The sequence below is a fragment of the Nyctibius grandis genome, chromosome 2, assembly GCF_013368605.1.
Source record: "Nyctibius grandis isolate bNycGra1 chromosome 2, bNycGra1.pri, whole genome shotgun sequence".
Lineage (NCBI taxonomy): Eukaryota > Metazoa > Chordata > Aves > Nyctibiiformes > Nyctibiidae > Nyctibius > Nyctibius grandis.
In genome coordinates this window covers 99,743,008-99,755,018 of record NC_090659.1, presented here as the reverse complement: position 1 = coordinate 99,755,018, position 12,011 = coordinate 99,743,008, and the positions used below count along the sequence as shown (strand labels likewise).

General features: G+C 39.8%; 1 protein-coding gene across 8 annotated transcripts in view; it reads right to left on the bottom strand.

Annotated features, from left to right (window-relative positions):
• The window catches only part of DCLK1 (doublecortin like kinase 1), a 274,345-nt gene that overhangs the window by 246,164 nt on the left and 16,170 nt on the right, over window positions 1-12,011 (bottom strand). The gene's annotated exons all lie outside the window — the stretch shown is intronic.

Sequence of the window (12,011 nt, the reverse complement as noted above, 5' to 3'; positions counted from 1 at the left end):
TTAACTCTTCAGATATGTCTACAATTAAATTTTTTTCAGACTTGCCAAAAATCTAACAAATACTTGGATACATCACAGCTTATGTAGATGGCAGAAGACTCTAAATTACTTGTTGCATTTTTGGAAATGGAGAAGCATCTACTTTTTTAGGGTCTAGAGTCCTCTCTTCCTTCTTTGGGATGCATTATTTGGGATTTGCCAGGAGACGGCTGCTTCTCCCTCTGCAGTGCCTACTATAACCCTTCTACTCCCACAGCTCCCATAAGGGTTTCACGGGACTGTAAATCAGTTTCTTTTCCTGACTTACATGTAGCACACGCTCCTGTGTAAAAGGGGTGAGTGATCTTTTCATGTCTCTTCAGTAGCTCTGTGCTGTTTTCTGTAAACTCCTCTCTCCTTGCTGTTCCTTCTGTGCTGTGTTTAGCCTCACCATTCCAGTCTACTAGCATCATCCATGACAACTTTATATTGTCCCCTCAACTTCTGCCTGTATCTCCCCTCATGCAGGGCAGACTATCCAGTCTCATGCTCATCTTCATGCCCACTGCTAAATAATCAGCTTCTCCTTCTCTACATCTCTATTTCTAAGTGATTGAGATTCAGTACTAATTTAAAAATGAATTATGTCCACCTTAATAAGGCAAAATGTCTCAGTCTTATTTTGCATAAGCCTCTCATTTAATCATTATGCAGCATTTTCTGCCTAACCTTGATTAGGACTGTAGGCAGAAGTAGTGTCTTTGTTCTTTCTAATGCAGCACACACCCACTGCACCTCAAAAAAACTGTTCCAGCTCTACTTGACAAGCTGAAAATGACTTTTCACCTTTTCTAATCTGCTCGGAGTTTTTTGTTTAAAAAAAGTTTAAAGACTTATTTCCAGGTAGTAATCTAAAATAATACAGAATAAAAGCTAAGGAAAGCTGGTACATGTTTTCAGTGAGGCTTTGTTCCCAAAGAACGGAAACACTTACTGTACAGACAGACTACCATTGATTTGGGATACAAAAACTTCCCACGCACCCTACCAAGGTCCTTTTGGGGGAGAAAATTTGGAGCTGTGAGGCTGCCTGTCATTTCAGGATTTCAGAACGATGGTAAGACATGACAGGCTGCTTAACAAAAAAAAAAGTAAGCTTGATGACTGCATTATGTCATAATGTTCCTGTTCCAATACTGCAGCAGGACAAGACACCACAGTTTGAAACTAAAGGCAAGGGAGAACCTCCCCTACCCAGGGGAGGAACTGGAGGCGGTGGTAAAGAGCTTCAATCAGTACAGCCACAATATAGGTCATTTTTCAGATCACCCAACTCTTATTTCAGTGATCCTTGTGATTATTTGCATACAAGAGAAGAAGCACTGTTAAAGCTTTCCTCTTCCTACAGAATAGGTACAATGTGACATTCAGTTGTTCCTCTCCCCCTCCTTCCGTAACATTTAAGAGAGCAGTTCCTACTGTATGCTGTGAAAGATGACTGGCATTCACTTGGACTCGGCACAAGAGAAACCAGAGCTTAATTTTCTTTTCTAGGACAGCCCTCCTCCATCTGCAGATAGAAGGATTTGTTTTTTACGGGCACACCACATTTAAAAGCTACTCCTCCTACAGTACCATTGACAACTTGCCAGAGAAAGGAAGTCTCATCCTTTCATTCTCACCACCTCCCTCCCACCACAAACAAGCAAAGTATAAAACACAGCAGGCTATATAACCAGGACCCCACATTCAAATACTGCTGCTTAAATGAATTTAAATAAAGCTGCATATAATTTGAGTTGAAGCATTTACTCAGGAAGGTGTTATTCCTACAAATACTATTCATCTCTAATGACTCCTATACATCTTTCACCATTTGCTCCTCTGGTCCCACATTTGGACAGGGAGCTGGACTGAGAACTGGCTGAACGGCAGAGCTCAGAGAGGTTGTGATCAGTGGCCCAGGGTCCAGTCGAGGCCTGTAGCTAGCGGTGTTCCCAGGGGCCAGGACTGGGTCCAGTCTTGTTTAACTTGTTCATCAATGACCTGGATGAAGGGACTGAGTGTACACTCAGCAAGTTTGCTGATGACACAAAACTGGGAGGTGTGGCTGATACACCAGAAGGCTGTGCTGCTGTTCAGTGAGACCTGGACAGGCTAGAGAGGAACCTCATGAAGTTCAACAAAGGCAAGTGTAGGGTCCTGCACCTAGGGAGAATAACCCATGCACCAGTACAGGCTGGGGGTTGACCTGCTGAAAAGCGCTCTGCAGAGAAAGACCTGAGAGTTCTGGTGGACAACAAGGTCACCATAAGCCAACAATGTGCCCTTGTGGCCTAGAAGGCCAATGGTATCCTGGGGTGCATTAGGAAGAGTGTGGGGGAGGTTATTCTCCCCCTCTACACTGCCCTAGTGAGGCAACACCTGGAGTACTGTGTCCAGTTCTGGGACCCCAGTTCAAGAAAGATAAGGAACTACTGGAGAGAGTCCAGCAGAGGGCTACAAAGATGATCAGAGGACTGGAGCATCTCTCTTAAGAGGAGAGGCTGAGGGAGCTGGGTCTGTTTAGCCTAAGAAGAGAAGACTGTGGGGGGATCTTATCAATACTTACAAATACCTAAGGCGGGTGTTTGAGAGGATGGGGCCACACTCTTCTCAGTGGTGCCCAGTGACAGGACAAAAGGGCAACGGGCACAAACTGAAACATGGGAAGTTCCATCTCAATATGAGAAAAAACTTCTTTACTTTGAGGGTGACAGAGCACTGGAACAGGCTGCCCAGGGAAGTTGTGGAGTCTCTTTGGAGATATTCAAAACCCACCTGGACATGACCCTGTGAAATGTGCTCTAGTGAACCTGCTTTGGCAGGGGCTGGACTAGATGATCTCCAGAGGTCCCTTCTACCCTTACCATTCTGTGATTTTGTGATTTAAAATATAGTAAAATGTTTTAAAATTAATTTTAGCTTCATGGCATTATTTCTTGCTCATGTCTTAATGAAATTGTCTGATTAAAAAAACATTCAACTGAATAGCTTTTTGTCAAAAACAAAAATTATTGGGTAAATGTATTAATTTTGACAAATACTTTAACTGAAAATGTCAGACATTTTATTAACTACTGGAATACTTATATATGACTATAAAAGGTTTTATTTCCTTTCAATATGCATTATCGAATTGGAGCCCCAGAGAGACTTTACCTAGTTGCTTGGCATGTCCATTACTATGGATACTGAATGTTCCATCTCAAATTTCTTTGTTGCTAACTTTAACAAAAAAAAAAGTGAAAAGTTCAAGTATCAAGGTTCCTGGTTCCCAGCCAATTAGAATAGCCCTGTTCTTCCTATTTCATCCCTTTAGAGACTACGTCTCTCTCAAACTCTATTCACCATACTGAGAGCAATCAATGCTAGTATTAATCTTTACGTAAGGTAGAGAAATTTTAGTTTGCCTATCCCTGATGAAAAAAGCAGATGTCAACAACTGCTTTCACAGAGATCCTAATCAACCTGCACAAACCACTAAACACTTCTTACTGTTATGTACGATTCTCCTATATACATACATTTTTCCACCATCTCATAGCAATGAAATGTTCAACACTTTTTGCGTTAAAAACCTTCATATATCATGCTTACTGCACTCTCATCTGGTTTCTGTTCCTCTGTTTCTGATAGGCTATTTGATTATTCTTTCCTACATTACTGCTTCATATTTGACTTATTAATTTTATACTGATTGCAGTCCGTGTTCCCAATTCATCAAGATCACACTCATATTTAAACAGATTCCTCCAGAGTATTTGCAATGCTCCTCAATCTGCCCCAGAACAGATGTGCTCTGGTTTAGAAACTGAGATGTCCAAAATACCAATTTTTTTTTTTTCCTTAAAGCCTACAAGCCACCTCTTTTTCACAAATATTTAGGAAAACTGAATGTGCTGGAGCACAGGAGGTATTTTTAAGTAGCAAGAATAAAAACAGAAGTACAATAGCATTTCAGATAGCAATATGGACTACTTCGACAACAGGAAATAATAGAGTGCCTTGTATTACAGGTGCTCTCACCCTAAACGCAAATGCTTAGGTGTAAACTCTGCTACTACCATCATATTCACACAGGGGCACTGAACCTATTCATGCTCATGCAGTTACAGTAAGTACACAGAAAACATACTACACTGTATCAGAATCAACAATGTCATATATGGACTTTTTCATGATCACAAGCATCTATATTTTTAAACTTTTTATTCCTAAGTACCAAGAAAGAATTATGGCATGCACGAGTTTATTCTCATGTGAACACAGGATTTCTTATTATCAGTGTCTAGTGCACCAGGATCACTTCCCACAACACATGCATGTCACGCCCACCTCCTTCTCAAAGTTATTTCCTCTCCAAGGAGCATGTAAGTATGTCACTTAAACACTCCATATGCTGCATTAGCTTTAACTCAGATTTTGTGTGGGCGTAAGATGCAAAGACAAATTCCATATATGGAGAAACAGCAGAAGGTTAAAGAAATCTTGATTATAAGAATACAAGATGTACAAACAGAACAAAAGAGCTGGACTATATAATCTAGATGTCGTGCTCAGGAGACTGTTTCACACACAGAAAATACTCCACAGAAAGTGCCATTTGTCAGAATTTGCTAGATTTTAAACAAACAGAAGTTGCGACTGGAAATCAAAAAAGGAGATAACACCAAAATACTCAAGAATTGTGGAAATTAGTAGTCAAAAACTCAAAGAAAATGAAGTAGTCTCCTAGAAAACCTTCAGAAACAGGCAAATAATTCAGAGGCAGATAAGAAATCAAGAAAGGGAACATGAGACAGAAGGCTATTTCAGGTACAACTAGAATAAAGAAAGTGTCAAAGGTTTAGCTTTTGGATGCATGCTATATAGCAGCAGCCGCAGTTTGCAATTTCAAATTAATGCAAAACAGACACATAACCTGACTGCAAGGGAAGGCAGGTGAAGGTGTTTTAAACAGCAAACATTCTTCTATTTAAAAAGTCAGCATGTGTATTTCAGGCAATGTCTGTCTTCCCCCACTTTTAATCAAAGGCACTCTACCCTGGCTATTCTACAAGATGCCCCCAATCTTCCCCTACTGTCTGGCAGCTTTGAGAAAATCATTGCTTAAGCTGAGCCAAAAAGATAATTAAAGCAGTTCAAACTGAGATTTCACTCTCTATTCACTTGATGAGTAAATGTCCCTTACAGTTTTAAGCTATTAAGACTCAGAAGAGTTTTATTTAAAGGAAATTTCTGAGATCCAACATTTAATGGAAAACCAAATCCCCCAGAACAACTGATTTGGGAGAGGCAATCAGCCTTAGCTACTTAACATGAGTTTTATTTTCAGTAACATCCGACTCTGAATTCAAAACCCTATAATGCTTTGCTGATTCCAGTGGAAGCATACTACAGTCTTCTGTCTTGCTTTCTAAACTTAAACTCGCTTATCTCTGATAATTTCACACCCATCTGTGCTCATTTTTATCAATGGGTAAAGTACCATACCCATCCTGCACGCCTCAAGTCCTTGAAGACTTCTTTGCTCTTCTGTCTATAACTTCAAGAATTTAGTCCTATAGAAGCAGCTTGATTCCCTCCTCAGCAGCCTTCTCAAACAAAAACACCTCCTTGTAGCAGGTGGTCTGACCTACTTAAAAAGGTTTTTTTTGGGAAAACATAACAGAAAGTACTTAATACAATTTAAGAACAAACTATGCATGATATATATATTGTTACATATCACTAACCAGTGACATCAGGAAAACAGTCTCAAGAGAGTTTGATTTATTTATATAAATCTAGACTTTTGAGAGCACTACTGTCTTCACTCAGTATAATGGAAATATTTTAACCTACTGGTAATTGTATTAGTTCCTAAATCTGATTGAGTCTGGACATTCTGCCCCCATGAACTGGCACACAGTAGTAGGGACATAGAATCAGAAGAGATTAAGTCAATACTTCCTACAGGATTGAACAAATTAATTTCAAGCTTAAAGAGGAATGGAGGGGGATAGAGGCAGAATACATCGTACGTCACTGACTTAACAGTACTTGATATTGTTGTCCTTGAACATCCTCTAAGTCTCAGTCCCACTTCTACTGAAATTCACAGCAGAAATCCTCAGACACGCAGAACTTGAATTGCATCTCCAACTTCTATACACAGCAGGGTTCATTTAAGAAAGAATCCTCCTAGAGGTAGAGACCTGGATTCATCTTGATTAACTTGATGAGCACCTGAGAAGTACGTCATTGCCCGAGACTCACTTTAAACAGAAAAACCACCACGAGAGGCAATTCCAGACCAAAACAGGTAGAATATACAAGGCACTCATGTTTCTTGCTGCTCACTGTAAGAGACAACAAAGCACATGGTTTAAGAAGATGGAAAGTATTGAAAATAAGTTAGGATGCTTCATGGTTCACTGCAGTTTCAGAAAAGAATCTGGGTTCATAAAAGTTTAATTAGAAAAACAAGACACAAAACTGGGCTGTCACTACCATTTCCTCCACCATCAGTAATTTTAGGACTATTTTGCCAGTATCAATTACATTTTGTGGTGTTTTAAAGATATTAGTTCCTACAAATAGGTAGAGAAAAATGAAAGGATTAGGTTTCACATAAAAACACGGCTAGTGACAGAATATTTATGTAGTTTGCCCTCTCAATATTCATCATTCATGGAAGAATTTTCTTCTAAAAAACAGCTTGGCAAAAAGGTACTGAAGAGAAATGTAAGTGGAAAGAAATAAGTAATCAAGGACATGCCTGCACTAAGTCTCAGGTAGCTGTTCAAACTTGAGTTTTATTAAAAAGAGTTATCAGCCTTTAGTTTATTAACTCAACTTTTTCAAAAGAGAGCTTGCTGAGATTTTCCAAGTGTTTGTTGCAAAAATTCAAGGTCCAACAATCCAAGGATATAATTATGCTAAAATGCTTACATTAAAAAGCAAGTATTTAAATTCTAATAAGCTGCATGCAGTACTAAGATTTTTTCCTATGAATAGCATAATTTAATTTCTTAGGAAAGAAACATGTGCTACAAAAAACTAGGAGGAAAATGTTTGGGTTTTTTTTTTTCTTTTGATGATGCTTAGAATTCTGCTAAATGGCTGCAAATTTTTAGAAGGAACAGAAACAACCCAGCAAATTCAAGATTCATTACCCTTTTTTACAGTCTTACTACATCATACCACTTCAGAGAAAGGGCATACACACCACTTTTAATTATCATAGAATCATAGAATGGTTTGGGTTGGAAGGGACCTTAAAGATCATCTAGTTCCAACCCCCCTGCCACAGGCAGGGACACCTTTCCTCTAGACCAGGTTGCTCAAAGTTTCATCCAGCCTGGCCTTAAACACGGCCAGGGAGGGGGCATCCACAACTTCTCTGGGCAACCTGTGCCAGTGTCTCACCACCCTCACACGAAAGAATTTCTTCCTAATATCTAATCTAAATCTACTCTCTTTCAGTTTAAAACCATTACCCCTCGTCCTGTCACTACATGCCCTTGTAAAAATTCCCTCTCCTGCATTCCTGTAGGCCCCCTTCAAGTACTGAAAGGCTGCTAGAAGGTCTCCCCGGAGCCTTCTCTTCTCCAGGCTGAACAGCCCCAACTCTCTCAGCCTCTCTTCATAGGAGAGGTGCTCCAGCCCTCTGATCATCTTCGTGGCCCTCCTCTGGGCACTCTCCAACAGCTCCATGTCCTTCTTATGTTGGGGGCCCCAGAGCTCAATGCAGTACTCCAGGTGGGGTCTCACAAGAGTGGAGTAGATGCGCAGAACTACCTCGCTCAACCTGCTGGCCACGCTGCTTTTGATGCAGCCCAGGATATGGTTGGCCTTCTGGGCTGCAAGCGTGCATTGCCGGCTCATGTTGAGCTTCTCGTCAACCATCACTCCCAAGTCCTTCTCCTCAGGTCTGCTCTCATTCCATTCTACGCCCAGCCTGTATTTGTGCTTGGGATTGCCCTGACCCACTTGCACTTGGCCTTGTTGAAGTTCATACGGTTTGCACAGGCCCAGCTCTCAAGCCTGTCAAGGTCCCACTGGATGGCATCCCTTCCCTCCAGTGTGTTGACTGCACCACACAGCTTGGTGTCATTGGCAAACTTGCACTCAATCCCACTGTCCATGTTGCCGACAAAGATGTTAAATAGGACTGGTCCCAATACCAACCCCTGAGGAACACCACTCGTCACTGGTGTCCATTTGGACATCGAACCGTTGACCGCAAACTCTTTGAGTGCGACCATCCAGCCATTTTCATTATGCCAATGAAAAAAATTTTACTAACAATAACAGCTTCAGAAAGCAAAAATAAAATCATCCCAGTGAACACGACAGTTTGATAATACACACTGTAAAGTCTTCAAACTATTGAGTTCAGCTCGTTCAGTGGAAGTAATGAAATACAGTATCTTAACAGGACAGGGGAGCAGAACAGAGAAAGTTTAGGATGACTACTCTTTGAAAGCATCACAAAGAGATTTCAGCTGTTGACAGAGAACCTCTCAGGTCCTGAGGACTGCATGTTACTGAGCAGTGGAAACTCTTCTCAATGAGAAAACCAGTAATCTCACGCCTGTCTCCACAACACAGTCGTACAGCATCATCAGAGAAACCTCTATCCCTCACTAGTCAGCAATACGTAAATCAGAACTTATCTGGATGAGCAGCTCTTCTTAGTTATATTGTACATTTAAACCAATGAAGCAAAGTCCAAATGTAGAGGAAAAGGACACTTATTCTAGTAACTGATAGTTCTGAATGACCACACTATCTCCTTCCCACTGAGGCACCCTTCCTCACACTTACACAGTAAGATACTCCACCTCTGAAGAGTTGAAAATTACTCTTCCTTAAAAAAGGCTTCTCTGACTGCACATAAACTCTCTAATGAATATCTGGATAGCCTTATAAGACAGTAAGATCAACTTATGTGATATTTAAAGCATACTGAAGTAGACATGCAAGTTTGCAGTCTTATTCAATTAATAACAGTTCTTCTTTTGCACAGCATGAAAGAGAACCTAAAGGTCACAAAAGATGGCATCTTCTCTTCTTAATTTTCAGAGTCAGCCTACAGTTCCTAAGGGATGCCAGTTAGCAACCCTGGAAACTCCTATTGTGAGAGAGCTTTTAGAGACAGAGCAACACAGTTGTCAGTCTCAGCTTAATAGGAACCGACCCTAGACAAATGAATGAACACATTTCTTTCAATTAGGAATGGGCTTCTGTTCACTCCTTTACAGAAGACTTTATTTGAGTAACAATTAAAATTGTTAGTCAATGTCATAATGTGACATCAAAACAGCCTAACTCCTACACAAGGGTTCAAGGACCTATCACAAGCTCTCCTCTAACACAGCAGGATAATACCAATTGCCAGCAAACTGTCTACTCTAGCATGTCTTTGATGATTTGATCCAGATTTTTACGTTTTTTCTGATTAAAGTACAGTCTAATTTGTAATGGAAGTCTACTTCTCCTCAATAGGAAACACAAGAATCGTCCAAGACCCCCGAGCCCATCACCACCTGCTGAGACCGGCAATTTTCCATCACTGATTTTTTTGTTTGTTTTTCAGTCTATCATGTCTTCAAGAAGGAGCCTTTTCCTCCATATTAAGAAAAAAATCCTTATCTTGTAAATCCTTCCTCAGAATCAGTTTCAAACCACCAAAGCCAGAAATGATACATCTTCCAGAGGAAGAAAAAAGTTTTTTTGATTAAATACACTGCAGGCAGGAAGGAGGGAAAGTGAGGTGCATTAAAAGCTGGAGAGACACTCTTTGTTCTTGGAGAGTGACTCTCACAGCTACATAACATGGTGGTCTGTCAGCATCTCCCAGACAGGGCCTTAAACTTCACATCTAAAATTAAACAGCACGGGTATTTTCTGAGGGGTATGTCTGTCCAGCGTTTACATTAGAAGCCCTTTAGGAAGGAACCACTTGCACAGTGCAAGCGCAATGGGTTTCAGGTCCCCAGGTGGTAGCACAATATTAAAGTATCATCTCAAAAACATAAGCACAAGTTTCCCTAGATGTTGCTTCCCTGTTAAAATGCTCCCGTGATCTGCAGAAGCCATATTATCTTACTTAATGTTTACTCCCAATTAGTCAGTATCTTCACAGCTACATCTCACAGAGAATTCACCATGGTTCTCTCATTGATCAACACCACCCCTGTGTGCCTGTAGCTGGCAGTGAGCTCCGAAGCCTTCAACAAAAGACAGACGTTAAAGTTGCTTCACTCGAGAGAGGTCATACAGAAGATAAAATAGCACTTATTGTCCACATTTTTCAAACTAGGAATAATTTTAAGTTGCATGCATCTCAAGTGGATTGTAACTACAACTGAAAAACAAATAAAAAGAACATGCACAACCAGTCACCCTTAAAAATTAAATGCACCTTCTATATTAAGAATGGAACTGATTACAAACGCTGATGTGAATCAAAATTTACAGAGCACACACAAAACGAGGTCACTTGCTGCACATAAATTTTATTTTTTTAACATTCATTTTATCTTGATTGTTGTATAACATACGCTACACAAATGCTAAGTAGATAATGTCTTTTTTGTGAATGAAACCTACCTTGTTTTATGTAGGCTTTTCTGTACTAAGGACAATCCAGGTCTAGAGAAAGACATTTGAGATCTTAATCCACCCTACAAAAGGGTAGATTTGGCCAAGAATTTACTGTAGAATACAGACATTATACCAAATGTTTCCACTTGTTCAGATACAAAACAATAAAAAAGCACATGCTCAGTCTAGCTATAGGTGCAAACAGTTGCTTTCTTTTTCTTGAGAGAGTACTTTCTTAAAACAGTAGTATTAATTCTTTCTTAAAAACTAAGGTATTAGGTGCCTTCACCGAGAGGAGTCCACAGGAAAGGGAGTTTGTTTGTATCATAAGATATCCCCTTTGAGTGGGGGTTCCAATAAAAAACAAAAACATATTACCTCATTAAAGAAGCTTCAAGCTTTCCAGCCCTGTGATGTTACCTTTCCTTGCAGCCACAATTTTAATGGCTTAAAGCAATGTTTTTGCTTTGGGACTCACTCCCATTCTACCCTACACTGCTCACACACACTTCTGTAAGGTATGCCTTTAAGTAACAGAACCTGTGTTTCATAGTTGTAAAGGTAATTTAATCTGAAATAACATATTTTAAAAAAAATTAACCTAGTGACTTTTATTCTGGTATCTCTGCCACTGACCACTTAGCTATCTGGAGTCAAATCCACAGCATAATGCATGAACTAAAAAATAATTTGCATGATTGCATCTAGTTAAGCTGAACAAACCACCTGTTCAAATAAGTAGGTCTCATTATAAACCAATATTTGTTCTTCCAAAAGCAAATGGAGGACATACAAGGTGATAAAGTACTTTTGTCCAAACTTTAGTCTTTGTCTAAACACACAAATTGTAAATACCTTGTACAAATACACACACCATAACACTTCTAAAAATTGCACTGTTTCACAACTTTGCTGTTATATGTGACCTTCATTAGTATTCTCCCGTTTTAGACTTTGGTGGCATCCTAGAAGTGCATTAGTACACAGAAACCAGAGAACTGAGCTTGCAACACGGCAATGAGGCTCTATCTCCACAGGCAGCTTGTACCCTTGATGTTTGCATTGTGTGTCCACACACTGCCTTTTACAAAAACACATTTTAATGTGCATCAAACTAAAAATGACACCTTCTGTTAAGGCAAGGTTAAAAACCAAACAGAAATGGTGCAGCTACAGTAAAGCAAGACATATTTTAGCTATGAGAAAGTGTTCCTTCTCTGCACAAGTACCTGAAAATACTAAGGGTCAATACTAACAATGTATTTTCATGTGCTTAAACAACATCTTAATCTAAAAAAAGAAGAGAGCAATATTCACAGTAAGTGCATGCCCTCATGATCTGAATTCCTACAGGCAGCCATTAAATCTACTCATTCTATTTTTATTTTCCTTACACA